Source organism: Triturus cristatus, chromosome 4_2 (genome assembly GCF_964204655.1).
Source record: "Triturus cristatus chromosome 4_2, aTriCri1.1, whole genome shotgun sequence".
NCBI classification, from domain to species: Eukaryota; Metazoa; Chordata; class Amphibia; order Caudata; family Salamandridae; genus Triturus; species Triturus cristatus.
In genome coordinates this window covers 904982613-905001109 of record NC_140586.1, presented here as the reverse complement: position 1 = coordinate 905001109, position 18497 = coordinate 904982613, and the positions used below count along the sequence as shown (strand labels likewise).

The following is an 18497-nucleotide window of genomic DNA, read 5'->3' as shown; positions in this document are numbered from 1 at the left end:
ATAAATACCTTGAGCTTCACAAAAGACACTTCACATGTGATGTATGTAATTGACATTTGTGTTTAGCACACGCCGGGATACAAAGCATTTCATAAGCCTCGATTGAGAGGCAGAGGAGGTGGTGTTGGGATTATCTTTAAAGACACATGGGATATCACCTCAATGGATATTGATGAGGTGGAGGGTATTGAACTACTAGGAGTTTCATTAAAGACCACAAAGGACATGCGTTGACCGGTGAAGTCTGTTACAGGCCTCCTGGGGCAGCCAGTCTTCAACAACAGCAGGATTTAGCTGACATTTTTAGTAACATGTGTGAAACAACACCGGGTCTGGCTCTAGTCAGCAAGGCTGAGCGTTGAATCAAAAAACAACAACGAAATCCCCAATGCTGATACCAATTTTACCACCTGAATGATCAAGGCACCAAAGAGTGAAATCATGACTGCCTATTCGAATTCAATTCAAGAACATTTTTCAGAGAATTAATTAATTTTTGAATTTCTCATGAATTTAAACATATTGACACAATAAACCACAAGACCCACATCAATAAATAAATAAACTAAAAGAGCCATGAATGACTCAACAAGAATGCATAAATGCTAGACAACATCAAGAACAAACCAATCACTTACATGGACGACATAAGACACAGAACATATAACATCAAGGTCTTGTCTATTTTTTTGAGAGACAAAAGGCAATGATTGATCAATTAAAGAAAAACCAAAAGTAACAGTGTGGGATTATAACTTTGTGTTGGTTACACTTGTTACACAACCTATACAAGACCAAAAGCAACATGCAAGGTCAAATACAAGACCGAATAAACATGGAAGGTCGACGCGTTTCGAACCCCGTAGAATTGAAAGGAGGGGGTTCTTTTCAGGAACAATCACTAAAAGACAATAATGAAAAAGTTTAGGGACAAATCTATCTGTGTAGGAGCTGAAGAAATGCTCTAGATTCATTGTTGTAGGTTTGCTGTTTTCTAATTGCACCTTGCTTACCTATTTGGGCGAAATCAGCCGATTTCGCAGCATGAATCAAATAAAGTTGTTATCACAATATTTCTGAAACACACAAATAAAGAAAAAGAACAGAGAAGGATGTCAGGGGCCAGTCAGCGGGGCATGTATAATTTGATTGAAAACGAAGGAGTAAAGTGTTTTGTAAGCGTGCAATCCGACTTACTTGGTGAAAAAGAAGCCTTAAAACGATGTAGAATGATTGTGTTAGGCAGGGATGGCCTGTAAAGCAAGAACAGCTTCTTAGAAAAAGAATTCAAGAGCGCGAAAGTTCTAGTGGTGCTCGAAAAAATGGTTTGACGTCAACATACCTTATTTCATAATGTATAGGCCTGTGCACACATAAAGACAAAATGCAGAACTAGTACTGCCCAATTAAGCATCACAATACATCTAATACAGTACTAATCACAGTAAATCCAACAAGTGCAATGATTTCAGAACACTCCGGGTGACTCTTGTTCTTGTATTTATTGAAGATAGATATGCCCAGCCAACACGTGTTTCGTCAGGGTCAAAGTTCAGTGAAAAGGGGGTGCAGTAGGGCAGGCTGCGGCGTTGCTGAGGAGAGGTGTCCGGCAATAGGGGTGTCGACATGGGGCCGATAACCGTTTACATTCTAGTCTACACCTATCAAGCAATCCATCATTTAATGAACTCCTTGTATGGGCCCAGTGTGGAAACTGTGGAGCAGATTTACAAGGCCCTTGCGCCACTTTTGCGTCACTTTTCCAATGTTAAAAATGACGCAAAAGTGGCGCAAGGGCCTTGTAAATCTGCCCCAGCGTGTTTACTATGTTAAGGTGTCCGATTTGTCGGAAACTCTTTGATTATTGATGATGTCACGTAGAATTAGCGCAGTGAAAGTGATGGGATGGCAAAGCTTTTCCAAGAATGTAATCAGATGCCACACAGAATGCCAGTGACATTATTGGTGACATAAGAGCAAAATGGAACTGGCCATACATAACTGTCACTGGACCAGCCCTGGCATAATGCGCTGCAGGGGCAAGATTTTACACAGTAGTCTAGTCTGTAAAGGGTATACAATCTTAACAATTGCTGCACGTTTACCCTTTATACACCGACTCATCACTATGCACGCACTACCTTGACCCTCATTAGACCCCCACCCCACACACCCGCATGCACCATCCGGCAGTCCTAAAAGATCTCCGACAAAGAGACCCTTCGGGGGACCCGTGGGGAATTGCAGCGCCGGCCCCACGAGGAGCAAACGCCCGATGATGAAGCATGACACCCTTCGGGGTGTGTGAGGGCAACAGAGGACTACATGTGTCCTTTCACTTCACTGGTGGGTCCCTCTTACCTAGGATTTCTCTCCCTTTCCTTTTCTTCCTTCAATTTTCCTTTTTAATCAATAGGTGACTTTTTGCACCTTGATGCAATGGTGACTATATGCACCATGCTATAGGAACAGTATCCCCCCTTTGGTTTTGATACTGGACCAGCCCTCCCTTGTCATTTAAAGTATTTAATTTTTTACACACTAAATCAGCGGGCGTGCTGTCAGGTAAAGTGAATCCTATCACCACTGTCGATGAAAAGTCTTTTCTTTTTTCCTCCTCATTGGGTGTGATGCCGGTGTATTTAAGGTCCTGTCTCCATGTTATCCGAACCAGCTTTGAGAAAAATCAACTAAGCGCCGAGTAGTGACTCTTCCGGGCCCTTATGGTAACCCTAAAGGAGCAGCCCCTAATGGTTTATAGAGTTTGTAGCAAATAGGCTTTTAGAAATTGAAACTGAATTTTACAATTAATCATGAGAAATAATGAGGCATGCTCAATTGGTTATGTAAAGAACATAAATTACCAATTTCAGAAGAAAATGGAAATGTTTCCATAATATTTTGTAACCCATATGCCTTCACCCATATACAATGGAGATACGTATTGTATTAAGATAAGTGTTTACAAATATTACTAATTATGAATGTAACTTTAATGTCTTATCGAATTATTTGTTGTTCTCAGTAGAGAACTAAATCAAATAAAATAAAATATAAAAATATACAATGGAGATACGTCTGATGAAATGTTCACCAGGGAGTGTGGCACATATTGCTTTGATACGAAAACGTTTATATCCCATCTACCTACTAAGAACCCCAACCCCCCCCCTCCCACTACCCAAAAAAACAACAAAACAAACATACAAATGCAGCATATTTTTATCGCAGGAACAGCTCTTCAATCCTTTTTCCTTTTTACGGTGCACACATGAATAGTTACTGCGTCGCAATAAATAATACGTCTACAAATGGGAAGTAAAGCCAAAGATTTCTAGTCATTTTCATTTGGTTTTATTGAGGAATACAAACAATGCAGTTTTGGGCTTCCAGTGAAAAAAGCAAACAATAAACTAACAGCGTGCCAGCAAAAGCGTGGCTTTATGTCACATGCATGTAATTTTAGCACTTCCGGGTTGTATACCAACCAAATCCCACTGCTGGACATTTCCGAGAAAGAATCGCATGAGAGTGGGTGGCAGAGAAGCTGCTGGAAGTGTAACAGGTCAGGCCCAGGGCCGCGTGAGGTCTGGCACGCTATGCAGACGCACCACAGAAATAAATAGACACTCACACTCAGTTTGTATTGCAACTGCCTAATGCGGTCACGCCCCCCTTTATTTATGAGCTCTGCCTTCCGGTGCGATCCCGGGGGCTGGACATTTCCGGCGGAGCTAGTACGATAACTCACCACATCCCATCCCAACTCAGTCCTTGACTGGATCCTAAGTGTTTCATAGCTCATTTGGCAGGCAAAGTCCTTCAGGTGAGTGCTCGGCTGGGGTTGCTCCTCAGAGCATACCTGTGCTGGCCACGACTGGACCTGGGTTCCGTGGCTGATTTTCTGGGCTGGGGTGATGTCTCTGGGGACCTTTGGGTCGCTTCTGGGGTCTTTGGTGGGGAGGCAGGCTCTGGATTGTAGTCCTCTGCCACTCCCGGCTCCGCTTGGGTAGCCCTCAGCTCTCCAGGATCGCTGGTAGCTCCAGTACAGTGTTCGGGGTTGACCACCTGTTTGAACCATGAGATGTTGCGGGTTACAAATTCTCCTTCCTTGTCGACTGTCACCATGGTTCCTTTCACGTCGGTCACAGTCCAGTACCCATGTTCATAGCGGGTTTGAAACTTTCCACCAGGCATCCGGTCTCTCATGATGACGGTGTCCCCTAATTGCAGCTGACGAGACAAGGCATTTCTAGTTTGGCTGGCTGTGATGTTCCGTTATTTCCTCCTCTGGAGGGCGCCTTCTTCATCAAAGGGAGGGAGTGTCCACCCTGGGACGACAGGGAGGCCGTCGCGGCGGGACCCATTGAACATTAGCGCAGATGGTTCCTAACGCGTGTAGCTTTCAGGGGTGCTCCGGTATTCCCGCAGGAATTTCTGTAGGTGCTGTTCTCGATCGGCATGCACAGCCACGATGATGCGTAGGGCTTTGTTGATTGTCCTCATAAATCGGTCGATTTCGCTGTTGTCTTGAAGCCATTGCAGGGTGATGCGCCTGTGCTGGATGCCATGGCGTTGCATGAACTCCTGGAACTCGTGCCTTTGGAACGGGGGTCCGTTGTCACTTCAGAGTTCTTCCAGGCATCCGAACATGGCGAATATCTTTTCCAGCACTTGGCCGATGTGTGAGAAAGCCGTTGAGTTGAAAACTTCCACGATTGGGTACTTTGAGTAGCTGTCGATCAGAGCCAGAGTGACTCTGCCATCCAGGAAGCTCCCAAAGTTCACGGTCAGCTTCTCCCATGGATTCTTCCCGTGCTCTTCGGTGTGGATGGGCGCGAGTCTTTCGGGGCCACTTGTCACCTGACAGGAGGGGCACCTACAGACTGTCTCGTCGACATGGGCGTCCATACTTGGGAACCAGACTTTCTTCCGCATGCGGGCCTCCATCTTCTCTACTCCTTGGTGTCCTCCTGGGTGAGTTGCGTCGCTCGCGACTGGAGTGATTTTGGGATCACAATCCGAGAGCCTCTCAGCAGGATTCCCTGTTGGGTAACGCTCAGTTCAATCCTGACCCTCCACATGTGTATTAGATTCTGCTTCTCTGGGCCCGCCCATGAGTTGGCTGAGTGAAGGAACTGATGCCAGTGCCCTCCTTGGACGGCTGCTCGGACCTTGGCAATAACTGGGTCTGCTTCTGCCGCAGCTGCCACTTCCTCAAGGGTCAGTGCTCGAGGACACGTAAGTGCAGAGATCATGTTCAGGAGGGTCTCTGTGGGGTCAGCACCCTGTTCTTCACACCCGTCTTCCACTGGCCCCGGGTGTCTCGAGAGGAAATCGGCAGGGTTGTTGGCGCCCGGCGGGTATGCCACGTCCATCTCGTACTGCTGAAGCCCAATGGCCCATCATTCGATGCGTGGCGGAGTTTGAGGCGCCGAGCCTTTAAATAACGGTACTAGGAGTTGATGGTACATAATGATCTTGAATGAGTGCCCACATATGTACAAGTGAAAATGCCGGCACGCCCAGCGGATAGCTAGGGCTTCCCTCTCAATCTGGGCATATAGTTTCTCGGTCGGGGAGAGCGCTTTGCTGGTGTATTCCAGGGCAGCCCACCATCCAGGCTCTTGCTCATGGGTAAGGACGGCCCCTAGGCCTACGGGGCTGGCGTCTACTAGTATTTCGGTCCCGTTGGTGGGGTTGAAATAGCATGGTGTGGTTGAGGAGAGCACTCTTGACTGCTTGAAATGCTGCTTCTTCAGCCAGGCCCCATTGCCAAATGGCATCGGCTCGCGTGAGATTTCGGAGTGGCTCCGCGATGGTGGCCAGGCCCGGGATGGAGCGGCCACAGTATGTGGCCATCCCAAGGAAGCTGCGAACTTCAGCTACTGTGAGGGGTGCAGGCGTGTTTTTGATGGCCTCGGATTTCCGGGGGTCAACCTGGATTCCATCTTGCGTGAACGTGTAGCCAAAGAATTCTATCAGTTTTTGGAACAGCAGACACTTCTCCCGATGTAGGATGACCCCATGGTCCTTGAGCCTTTGCAGCATGGCTCTCAGGTGCCGGTAGTGTTCCTCGGCTGTCTGTGGGTGGATGAGGATGTCGTCACTCACGTTTAGTACACCAGGCAGCCCGACCAGCATCTCTTTGACTGCATTCTGGAAGATTTCGGCGGCTGAAGATATGCCGAAATTCAGGCGCTTGTACCTCCTGAGTTTTAGGTGCATGCTGAATGTACTGGCTTTCTTTCGCAAGCGCCAGCCGGTGATAGCTTGCATTCAGGTCCAATTTCGAAAACCACCTGGACCCATTCAGGTTGGCCACAATGTCGTCCATGGTCGGCGTAATGTGGTGTACACGCCAAATGGCCTTGTTGGGGAGGCGCATTTCAATGCAGAGTCTTATTTTTCCTGGTTGGCGAGGCTTTTCAGCGATTACCATGGGGGACACCCATGGTGTAGGCCCTGAGACCTTCTCTATGACCCTTGATCTTCTAGCTTCTGCAGATCTTCTTCCACGAGTGGTCGGAGGTGGAAGGGAATCCTCCTGTGCCTCAGTGCCGTCGGTATGACGGTTGGGTCTATATGCAGTTTGATTGGAGCATTTTTTCATCCGTCGCAGCCCCTTGAACAGATCCCTAAATTGGCAGAGCAGTTCTTTGGTCTGGTCATGTTGCACGCTTCTGACGAACTTCACTAGTCCCAGGTCTTCTGCTGCGCGGCTGCTCAGCAGAGTGTCTGCCTCTTGGTTGATGACATGGATGTCAACCATGATTTCGGTATCTTCTGACCGCACAGGCATGGTCATTTTGCCTCGGAGGTGTAATGGCAAATCACTCCCATAGGCGAAGATTTTTGTCTTTGAAGTTCGAAGCTCTGGCTTGGGCTTTAATTTGTTGTATTGCTGGATTCCCATGACTGTGACGGACGCTCCCGTGTCTATCACTGCATTGACTTCTGACCCGGCTATCTGCACCGTGCATCGGGTTTGGGGACGTCTCCGTCTTTTCAGGGCTTGAGTGAAAGAGACTAGGTACGTCTCCCCTTCCTCATCTGACGAGGTTTCGTCTGCTTGGTAAACGGTTGTGCCCATCGTCTTTCTTCCTGGCGAGGACGATAGCAAGACGCTTGATAGATGACGGACCAGTCTCCGCATTTGCTTGGGTCGGTTCCCTTCTTTCCGTGGTGCTTTCTTTCTGCACACCAAGGCGAAATGGTTCGCAATCCCGCAGTTGGTGCACGTCTTCCCTTGTGCTGGGCATGACTGCAGGGGATGTTCTTCATAACCACAGTCCCCACATTGGCCTTTCGGGGTTAACGGTGGGTGATCTCTTGGTTTGTTGGTCTTGTCCCGCATCCTGACAGCATCGACACGTTCAGTCTTGATGGCAATGCCCTTTTCTGTATTGTGCATGAGCGCAAGGTCCATTTCTTACGCATGTGCGGCTGAAAGATCATGAAACGGTGCTAGCACCAGTATGTCGTTCATTGTGGTATGTTCGGCAGCCTTAGGATAATCCCACGCAGGACTTTACTGCGGATCCCCAGAACCAGTTGCGCCCTGATTTCTTCCGCGGCTCTGTCCCCTACGAGGTGAGGGCTAGCGAGCTCCCTCAGCCTTGTGTGAAAAGAGTCCACTGATTCTCCTTCCCTTTGCCTCGCTTGCCTAAATTTAAAATGCTCAAAGTCTGGATTTAGGTGCATGTCAAAGTGTGCATTTAATGCAGCCACCGCTGCTGCATAGTCCTCGGGGGGTACGGTGGCAGGGAGGTGTTTGAAGAGCAGATATATTTCCTCTCCTGCGTAGTGGCGAAGTAGTGAGCATTAGATGACACAATCCGTCTCCCTGGTGGTGATGAAATAATTCTCCAGGTGGCCGAGCCAGACTTGCCACCTCAGCAAGGCTGTAGAGGGGTCTGCCGATTCACTAAAAGGAGGCAGAACTCCTGAGGGAGGGTGTTGTGTTGTGGCTCTTACTGGGGGTTGTGCCCCCTCTCCCTGATCTCCCATGATGCCAGCTAATGAGGTGCCTGTATGTCCCAGCGAGGATGCAGTGCCCTAGGGAATGCAACCGACGTGTTGGCCAGTGGGACTGACACTGCTGGGGTCTTGCGTGGTCAGCGCCCGTGAGCGTGGCCTTGTGGCACGTGGGTACTCTCTGCCAAGTGCGAAAATGCCTGGGTGCCTTCACTGCACATTGTGTGCAGTCTGGACCGGTGGGCGTATTCTGTCCAATTGCACAGCTACCCGGTACTTCCTGAGGACAGGCGAGAGGCCCCCTGCCTCGTGGTGCCGTTTGTGATGTTCGGCTTGCCTCAAAGGCGGTCCTCTGTGGACTGCACACTGTGGGGGCGTGTTGCAGCTACCCTCTGCTGGGCGCCCTGGAGCGTGGGCCGTTCCGCTCGCTCCTCATCGCCAGTGTAATAGGTCGGGCCCAGGGCCACGTGAGGTCTGGTGAGTTATGCAGACGTGCTGCAGAAATAAATAGACACTCACACTCAGTTTATGTTTGCGGCGGACTGCCTAATGCGGTCACGCCCCCTTTATTTATCTACGTGCGAGCACCGGGCCGGACATTTCCAGCGTGTGCGTCAGCACTAGGAGCTGGTACGCTAACTCACCACAGGAAGCAGAACCCAAGATGGACAGCTGACAAGATCCCTTGGTGGGTGCCTTGTAGGGAGCTGCAGGATCGCTAAGGCAGGAAGAAGTGTCGACAGGGGCTGTAACTGCTGCAACTCTTCCAAGGGTGGTAAGGGAGCAAACAGGTACGTCCCTAGCACTGTGGGGGAGGCCGGGTCTGTTGTGGCTGAGAAGAGGGCCTTTGAACAGTGTCTCTGAGCTGTGTAGCTCCCGCTGGTACACAGTGCTGAGCTGCTCCTCCCATGAGCAGAACTCCGCGAAGTAGAGCGGTGATTTGGACCTGCTTAGCGGAACTCAGTGAACTCCGCCCACCCCTAAACACAATGTCGTTAGGGAAGGCTGGGTGAGGAGAGGGCGCTTGGTCCACTCCAGGCACCCAATCAGGTACATGTCGATTTGAGTCACAACCAGGCAATCCAGGCACAATGTCTGGTGTGTGATGATACAGTTTGCACCAGACCGTTTTATTCACACACAGCAAAGAGCTGCAAATTCCATACCTCCCTGGAAATGAGGCACGATGTCCAGTGCACCTTAATATTAATTGCATCAGACAGGTTTGGTCATACACATAGGGCAAGGTCAGCAATGCCTTACGAGGTAGAATGAGGCACTACTGCGGTCACGCCCCACCTCCAAGGGTCGTAACCTGTGAATCAGACACCACATATAATGAGCATGTAGTCGGCTTGTTGCATGAGAGAGATGCAGCACGATCGACAAAGCGGGCCATGCTGGATCCTGCAACCGGTGAATCCAATCACCACATGCTTATGCGGGCTGAGTTCCCCACTATGCGTGGGCCACACACCTTAGATGCAGGCAAGACTTCGGGGCTCTGCACAAGGCAATCTGGTCCCCAGGCACTATTCTTAGTTCCACGCTCATGCAGCACTGCCAGTAAGGATCCAAAAGATGATGTGATCATTTGAGAGGGCACCGCTCTCCAGGTGTCATGGCTAGATGGTGGTGGTCCCTTATAGGAGATATTTGATGTCTCTGAGACCTCCAAAAGAACAGGGGGTAATCCCACCAAGCCCTTGGAGAGCACACTTCAGGGTTCCACACAGCAACAGGTAGTCAGCCCAGGCCAGCCACTATTCACCAGGGCACGCAGTCCCTTTCAATGGCATAATCTTCCTCGTTCACAACAGATTCCTCCGTCAATGTGCACCACATAGTTCCAGGTTCTCTGGTCCCACGTCCCCCCAAGCGTACCTCCCCCTTGCTGAAGTGTGGCACCAGTAGTTTTACTGTAGTGTGCCTTTAAAGTTGGGGGTGGTTCAAAGGGTCTCCCTTTGACCCACAGATGTCCCCCCTAAATTTCAGTTCTGTCTGCCATGAGGCCGTGGAATGCAGATCCTAATCTGTAGTGGGGCCATGATCTGGCTCCAAAGGCCAAGTGTCAAAACCTCTTTCTCCAGTCTCTCCAGCCAGGCCCACAAATGGCAGAGGTCCTTCGTTCCAGTTGCATGCCTAGTGTTTTATAGCTGTCACTGATGACTGTGCAGATGTGATCCCCCAACCTCCAAGCACAAAGGCACACAACGGGTTTTAGAACATAGAAATGCCCACTTTCTAGCAGTGGAGACTGAAATGGTTGTGTTGCACTTGAATCTCAATTTAAACTTGAAAAAAAGTTTCTAGAGTTGTAATATCTTTATGTGCACCCTGTGAAGGGGCTTCACCCTAGCTCTGTGTATATGTATTGTCAAAATAACTAGAACCTGTGTACAAGCAGTGTTCACTACAGTGTCCCTAAAAGGGCTACAAGCTTTTACATGAATATGCTCAATTGAAATAAACAAACAATATAGCCCAGAGATAACTGGATGAATCAAGTTTCTTTAATCCAGTGGATTCTGTTCAAAAGGCAAATTTCTTTAACATGCATCTTCCATGAAAAATTATCACAATGTTCTTTTATAGCTGGCAATTCAATCCTACCCAATGCATTTTGGGAGATGGATTTATTTTACATAGATTTAATCAAAGGCCGGTTTATCAGCTATCTAACACACTTGGTGGTATATGCTGGGATAATGGACCTTTCCCTTTTCCCCACCTGTTATCCGCTGCTTTCGTTTCATAGACAAACATTCACGGACCAGTTTGTCACAAGTTTTCCTATTACCATCACATACATACGATAGATGTCTTTCACAGTGTGAGGTTATCTGAAACTCCTGTAAAACATTGAATCTTTGTAAAATCTGTAATTTTTGTATTTTTGTTTATAGATACCCCTGATGAAGGGTCTCTCTTTGACCCGAAATGCATTGGGTTGGATTGAATTGCCAGCTATAAGAGAACATTGTGATTATTTTTCATGGAAGATTCATGTTAAATTAATTCGCCTTTTGAACAAAATCGACTGGATTAAAGAAACTTGATTCATCCAGTTAACGACATGTTATATTATTTGTTTATTTGAATTGAGTACATTGATTGTTTATTCCACTTGAGCATATTCATGTAGTAGCTTGTATCTCTTTTAGGGACACTGTAGTGCAAACTGTGTTGAAAACGGAGGTTCAAGTTATTTTGACAGCACTTTCTAGCGTGAATCATAACAAAGCCAACTTTACCACTGGAAAGGGGTTGTCACTACGAATCAAATGATTGGAAACATCCTGAGGCTGCTCCAATGCAATCCACTATTGCAGTCTAAAGTAATTTCAACCATTTCCCCATGTTAGCCTATGGGAATAGCAAACCTCATAGGTAGTGAAAACACATATGGGTATTCGTCACTACCTGGCACGGTATGCACATGTGTACCTACCCTGACTTTCATCTACTACTCGCTTCACCCCTTAAGATGTACCCTCGAGGTGCCCTGAGGATTGTGAAAGATCCTCCCAGGATCGATAGTGATTTAAATGGACCAGTCTTAGTAGTCACGCAATTGCGCATGCACAGACCTGCACTGGCAGGTTGGACAAATGTCTAGAAACACCATTGTTGCAAAGCGCACACTAGCCTGCAAAGGCAGGCAGGACACATGTTTAGAGACACCATTTGTGCAGCGTGCACACCTGCCTGCAATGGCAGGCTGGCCACTTATGTAGAGACACCATCGGTGCAAGTGTGCCCATCAGCCTGCAATGGAAGGCTGGTCATATATTCAGAAACGCAATCGGTGCAAAGCGCACGCCATCCTGCAAAGCCAGGCTGGACACGTATTTGGAAATACCATGGGTGCCAGTGTGCACACCACCCTGCTATGGCAGACCAGGCACAGGTTTAAAAACATCAAAGGTGCACATGTGCACACCGGCCAGTAATGGCATGCTGGGCACCAGTTGACAACCACAATAGGTGTGAGTGCACGCACACCAGTCTGCAATAGCAGACCTGACAAAAAGGGTTTGAAACCTCAGGTGAGCACCACTTCCTGACGTGAGTAGGAAGTGCGCGCACCCTTTCACATGGCATCTACTGTGGGAAAGTGCCCCAGGCCCTAAAGCCACCACAAGGGAATCATCCACACTCTGGAGGTGTCCCACGGTAGAGCCGACCCCCTAGGTAGGTAAGACCTATGTGGGGGGATTTGTCCCTCCCTGGGCAGTGCTCATGCAGATGCATCTACCCTGCCACTCACCTACATCAGTTTGGTAGTAGTGAAGGCCCTCTCAGGGTAAGCTATGGAGTGAGGCAGGCCAACCTGAGTATTTGTGACAGGCTACTCTGGTGGCTGGCACCAATATTGAGGCTTCACCCTATTAGGCAGATTAGCACCGATCATGTGTATGTGGTGTACCTTTTTACAGGGCACTTACAGGTATGACACTTAAACCAATCAAGTATGTACCACTTCGTAGCATGTGTTGGAATGGTATGTGCACTTTGCTGCTGCAGTACAGTGGGGAAGTTCCCAGAGTCTTATGGTCATGAAACAAGAGTTGGCAAAAGCCAGGATGACAAAAAGCAAGAGGCTTTTGGGGAATATCCCCTAAGAAGAGCCATGTCCAACAGTGAGGCTTTCGCAGAGGGAGTGTAGATAAAATCCAGATTGATGTGTAAAATACATATATATATATATATACAATTCTTTATTGCCGGATTAACAAAACTCCTTGCAATTAAAACATTAATATCCTGAATAAAAAGACACAATTCATTAATTCTTTGATCAATGTACAGCTGTACAACAAGAATGTTTCTATGGTTACATGCCGTACTAGAACATTGTTACCACATATAAATAGCTTTTATCACGGTTGCACTTTAATCATAAATCTAATAGCATAATATGGTCACATTGCCAGGAATATACAATAAAAACTCTAAACATTATGTAACATGGTGCAAGCTTTAAAGAGTCTACGCACGAGAACCTTAAACAATATGTACCATTGTGCAAATGATTAATAAAATGCCTCTATGCGCTTTGAGGCTTGATGTCTGAACTTACCTATGGGCCAGAACTGTGAACATTGTATGCTATTGTGCAAATGAGAAATAAAAGTGCCTCTGTGTTTTCAAGTATTCTTTAGAACCTGATTGCCATAGTAGCTTAAAAACAAGACCATTCAAGGTGTCAGTAACCTACAAACAACAAATGTATATTTTCTAATCCTTTAAAATGTCCCTTAGGTTGCAGACGAAAACAACGTTTCAGCATAGGTTAAACATTTTATCATTTGACATAACAATGGGATCGACTCACCCGATAAACATAAAATAAGGGCCTGGCAGGCTGATCTTACCCCAGCCTAAAAGAATAAAGTTTTTAATAGTGCTCAACGTGTTTTAAGCAATTTAGGACATGCACATTCTATGTGCAATAATGATTCACTTAGCCACCCACACCGTCTTCATTTTGTACTTGGCCATTGTTGGATCCAAGTTGGCGTGCCCTCTTTGGTTGGATATATGCCCAGTCTTAATTTTAAGAATGTTTCTATCATTTGAGGCGAGGAGTAAGGCTGGATTCGCATGGAGGGTGTGAATTAGTCACAAACCAGACATGGGGTTTTGCCACTAAAACTGTCTTATCCGCACTAAATAAGTTAGTTGTAATCTTTTTTTTTAAATTTCTTTAAAACTGGGCATTGTCATTCCTAAAAGTGCTATCTGTAGAACGAAACTCTAAAGGCACGTTAAAATGCGGGATCGCCAAGCATCTGTATAGACAGAACAAGTTATTCATGCCAGCGGGTGTTGAGGAATCAGGGTCAGATAAAAACAGGGAGTACATATGTTTCAAAAATAACCCATGCAACACCATGGACTGTCTATGGAGGCCAAACTCCAATCTAATTTTGGCTAGGCCAGTCACCCTGGGAATCCCAAAGATTGATTTGTAGACCATAATTATTAGTAGGTCCAATAATTTGCATCTTTGCCCCTGGTAATAGGCGAGCCATATGTAATAGTTGGCTGTAACTTTGCCCTCATTAAGTTAAGGAGATGATTGTAATGATTGCTGTAAGCATTTAAAGATTTACGTAAGCATTTAGAGGCATGGGTTAAAGTTGAGGTTTTCTTCCTCAAGCATTTAAAATGAATTTCAAACTAGACTCTGTTGTCAAATAAAATTCCCAGATATGTATTTGTCTTTACTACTTCAATTGGCCCACCTCTCGCCCTCCATGAATCAATCTTAGGTTTCACCGGGCGGATTTTCAGGATTTTAGTTTTTTTAACATTCAACTCCAGGCCACTAGCTAAAATGTAATCATCAAATGCATTAATCAATATTTTTAGGCCTATCAGTGTTTGTTTCAACAAAATGGTATGGTCTGCATAGTGTAAATAACTAAGATACACCTCTGAAAATTTTGGACGATGGGCATTGACGGGCTTAATGTGGTGTAGTAAATCTGTTGAAAAAAGATCAGAAAGGCAGGGTGCAAGGACACAGCCTTGTTTAAGACCATTACAAGTTTTAATCTTTCAAGATAGAGTGAAACCATCGCCTAACTTGACCTGGACCCAAGTATTGGTATAGAAGAGTATTATTGCATCCAACAATTTTCGAGGATTGGCCCATCCAACACGCTTTTTCCATAGTAGAGTTTGAGGAACTGAATCGAAGGCAGCTTTTAAATATATAAAACAAATATAAAGATTTGGTTTTTTAAATCAGCCCATTCAGCTAGTAAAGTGAGGGCCCCCAAATTGTTAATGGTAGATTGGCCCTAACGAAATCTGATTGATGTGTAATAGATTCCCTAAGGGGTAAATCTGAACAATCAGGAAGAAATATTGCCGGCCTCTAAGCTCCCTATGGCTGTTCAGACAGCTCCAAAGGCTGCAGTGTTACCAAACAGTTAAAACCAAATGCTGATACAGGGAAATATTCCACTCCAATGGAAAAATTACAGAGTACCCCAGAACCCCATGACAATGCTGGAAGGCCCAGTTCCCATGATGTTTGAAACTTCCCTAAATCAGGACAAATGATGGTGTCTGAGGGGGGAGGAGCAATGCCTACTTGGAGCAGTCCTAGAAGTGGAACAGAGTGGACCGTATATTGAAGGAGAGGTAAATGCACATCCCAGAGAAAGTGATAAAGTCACTAATTTCTGTTGTTGTGGTTGCTTCTTCTGATCGGACCACTGTTTGTTTGTATCCAGGTCCTTTCAGGTTAAATTTGGGTCACCACATTACTTGTAATTATACCCTCTGTACCAGCAGCTGTCCTGTTGACTATCACAGTTGACATGGTCTCGAGAACTGCAAAGGATTGTCTAATGCGGTGCATTATATCTCTCATCAGGTTGACCTTGCTTCTCCAGCAATACAAGATTGCCCAGGGCATGACTTGAACCCTGGGGATTGGATCCACATCAAGAAACATGTTGAAATGTCCTGCTTGGAAGAGAGGTGGTGAGGACCCAACCACGTGATTCTGTTTATGAACACGTCTGTCAAGTGTGCTGGTCTTTCAAACTGATACACTTCGCCCATACCAAGAGGGCAAGATACAAAGAAGTAGAGTTAACATGCGCAGTTCTCCAAGTAGCTTGTGATTTCAGGTGTCTGAGACTTTAGAAGAGGACGAGAAAAACCAGACCCGAAACCCACCATCTCCATTGAATGAATAAACTGTGGAATCAGCAACTTATTGAAGGCTTTAAACCTAGAGTGTTCTGTGATTCCAACTACTAGACTGAGAATACGCATATGCAAAGGCAGTGGAAACTAATGGAAAGCTGACTCGAATCTGTGTCAGCAACCTGCCAGATAGACAGAGTCTGAAACTGAACAAAAGGACTCTACTGTGGAAAGTGAACAAGTTGCATCTGAACCAAAATTCTCCAGCACATCAAGCGAAAGTTGGCCAAAGACTACGACTTTTGGAAAGAGACAATTGAGATCAAAGACATGACCAAAGATGATTAGGGAAGACAATGAGATAAAAGAACAAACAGACATTCATGACTTTGAATCAATGAACATAAAAAGACCAAAAAGAGCGAGAAAGGTGAATCAAACCTATGCTGGTCCAGACTGGACATACTATGCAAAAATCAGATTTCATTCAGATGATTGTTTGACATTTTAAGACGAACATCCTTGAAACAAAACACAAGAAAGATAAAAGGATGCAAAGATCGAAAATCGACAACTGACAAATGTTGAAAAGACAATTAGAGAATAAGGGTAGCAGTTAAAGGACATTAGAGATGCAAAGCTGGGCGATAGGAATCTTGACGCTAAAGCAAGGGTTCACGCGTTAGCGTGACCTTGCTGATTAGGCGATAAAATGATCGCCGCTTTTCAGCCGAAAACGGCCGCAAAAGCGGCGATAATTGTTTATCGCCTGCTTGTTGATATGCCCCTCAGTGATTGTCTGCCCATTGTAAGGCATCTCCAAACTCTTGCTTCTAAACAGAATGCTGGTAAACTTGTACCTTTGTCAGGCATGGTCCCACTGACACATCACTTGCACACCATTTGAATAGTAACTCCAAACACCTGCGTATATGGGGGAATATTTACAACGAGGCGATAATAAATTATCGCCGCTTTAGCGGCCGTTTTCGGCCAAAAAGCGGCGATAATTTTATCGCTATATTAGCAAGGTCGCGCTAACGTGTGAAACCTTGCTTTAGCGTGGGGATTTCTAACGCCCAGCTTTGCATCTCTAATGAGATGCAAAGTGGGCGTTCCTGACCTGACATGATAGGAGAAATGTCGCTAAGTGACATTTCTCCTATCATCAAACCCCACGCTATGAAGCATAGCATCAGGAAAAGTAGCGATAACACCTGTTATCGCTACTTTTCTAACACCTGCTTCAGGACTGACTTAGCCATGATATCCTATGGAAGGTGGATATCAAGGCTAAGTTTGTGAGTCCCTATCAACTAGCTAACGTGAGATTATCGCTGGGTTTCCAGCGATAATCTCACGTTAGCCAGTTAGCGCTAGGATTTTTATCGCTGATGAGATAAGCGTTGCTATAATGATTACCTTTCTTCACCAACACTGATCTCTGTGCAGCTCTGCAGTATATCTGAAGCAATGATCGAATTCCCTTCTCTTAGTGCCCATGTAGCATAGGGCTTGGGTGAGTGGAGCATCTTAAGACAGACAGAGGTTTGGGGCCACCCAACCTGGAGCCCCTCTTCAGGGTGGCTGGATGGTCCCTGGGGGAGCAAAGCTGATGTTCCTACTCGGTCTCCGCCCATCAGCACAGCGCCTCTTGCACTGCATGGCTTCAAGCAGAGAGGACAAATATATGCAGATCCTGGCAGGTCAGCATGAGTCCCTGGTACTCATCGATGCCAGTAAGAGCTCAGAAGGTATTCTCTTCCCTCTCATCCTCCTCTTCACCGACTCCCAAGTACTGCAGTAGTGCTGGCGGGCAGGCCTCAACCAATGCTGAGGCAGGAGATCTCCCGCCTTCTCCAAGCGGACGGTGCAGGAGCAGCTCAGGCGTTAGGAGAATTGCAAAAATCACATGGATGGTGGCCTGCTGGGGTCAGCAGACCACATCTGTGATTTGCTTTTAAATAAAGCAATCTTTTTTTATTTTTCAAATCCAGCTTGTTTTCCTTAAAGGAAAAAAAGATTTCTTTTGATTTTTTTAAGAGTAGGCAGTGGTCCATGGAGCCACTGCCTACTCCTAACAAATGTTTTTACAAAGATTCACAAAGGGGAACGGGTTCCTTGGTGCCCCTTCCCATTTGCAATGGGGTTACCACCAATTTGAAGTTGGTGGCAAGTTGCAAATGCTTTTTAACTGCATTTCAGTCACAAAACATTCATGCATAGTACTGCGATTTATTAGTAGGAAGAGGCACCCTAAACACGCCCCTTCCTAATACCGAATCACAAACCCAAATTGCGATTCGGAACCAGGTTACCGATTCGCAATTTGGCCTATGTACATTTCAAATTGCCTTTTTTGCATTCACAAACGGTTCAATCCTGCAAATTCGGCCATTTGTGAACGTAAAAAGGCTTTGTACATCTGGCCCCTGAATCTTTGACAAGGCCCTTTGAAGGAAGAACTGAGAAGGGTAGCAAAGGAAGGGTAATATTGTGCATCATTAGCAAGAGACAGCATTTCAGCAGTAAGATATGATGATAAGTTGGAAGGTCCATGGTAAGCAGTCTGGTGGAAGAGGAAAAAACTTGGGGGCATATTATCAAGACAGGCGATAACATTATCGCCGCTTAAACTGCCGCTAAAACGGCGATAATGGGCTTGATAATATGCACTATGGAATTCCAATTGAAGCTCAGGTTAGATGTCCTTCACATCTAACATGGGCTTCAATTGGAATTCCCTAGAGCATTATCAAGCCCATTATCGCCGTTTTAGCGGCAGTTTTCTGCTGCTAAAGCGGTGATAATTTTAACGTTGTTTCTTGATAATATGCACCTCAGAGAGA

At 46.2% G+C, this 18497-nt stretch overlaps 1 long non-coding RNA gene across 2 annotated transcripts in view; it reads left to right on the top strand.

Moving 5' to 3' along the window:
- Positions 1-18497, top strand: part of LOC146835386 (uncharacterized) — a 105315-nt gene that overhangs the window by 86142 nt on the left and 676 nt on the right. The window lies entirely within an intron of this gene.